We start from the raw sequence: 291 nt of genomic DNA, 5'->3' as shown, positions 1-291 counted from the left end.
ACATCCCCTGTTCGAGATATCAAGCAATTCCTTGTCGAATTTATTACGTATAATCGCCGGTTGGCAACACCCTGCCGCCGGCCGGTCCTCAGTCCCATGGAAAAAAAATACGTTGTCTTTGTAGTCAAAGGCTGCGAGGTGAATATTCAGTCGAACAGGGTACCCAAGGCGCCGCCATCATATTTATCACGCATTTATTTAAATGGAAATCTGGAGAGACGCGAAAATGGAAAAAAGGAAATGCATGTGTGGACAGAAAATGTCGGCGGGAGTGAGAATGAGTTTTAGATA

Source organism: Penaeus monodon, chromosome 21 (assembly GCF_015228065.2).
Source record: "Penaeus monodon isolate SGIC_2016 chromosome 21, NSTDA_Pmon_1, whole genome shotgun sequence".
NCBI lineage: Eukaryota > Metazoa > Arthropoda > Malacostraca > Decapoda > Penaeidae > Penaeus > Penaeus monodon.
This window is presented reverse-complemented; position numbering follows the sequence as displayed.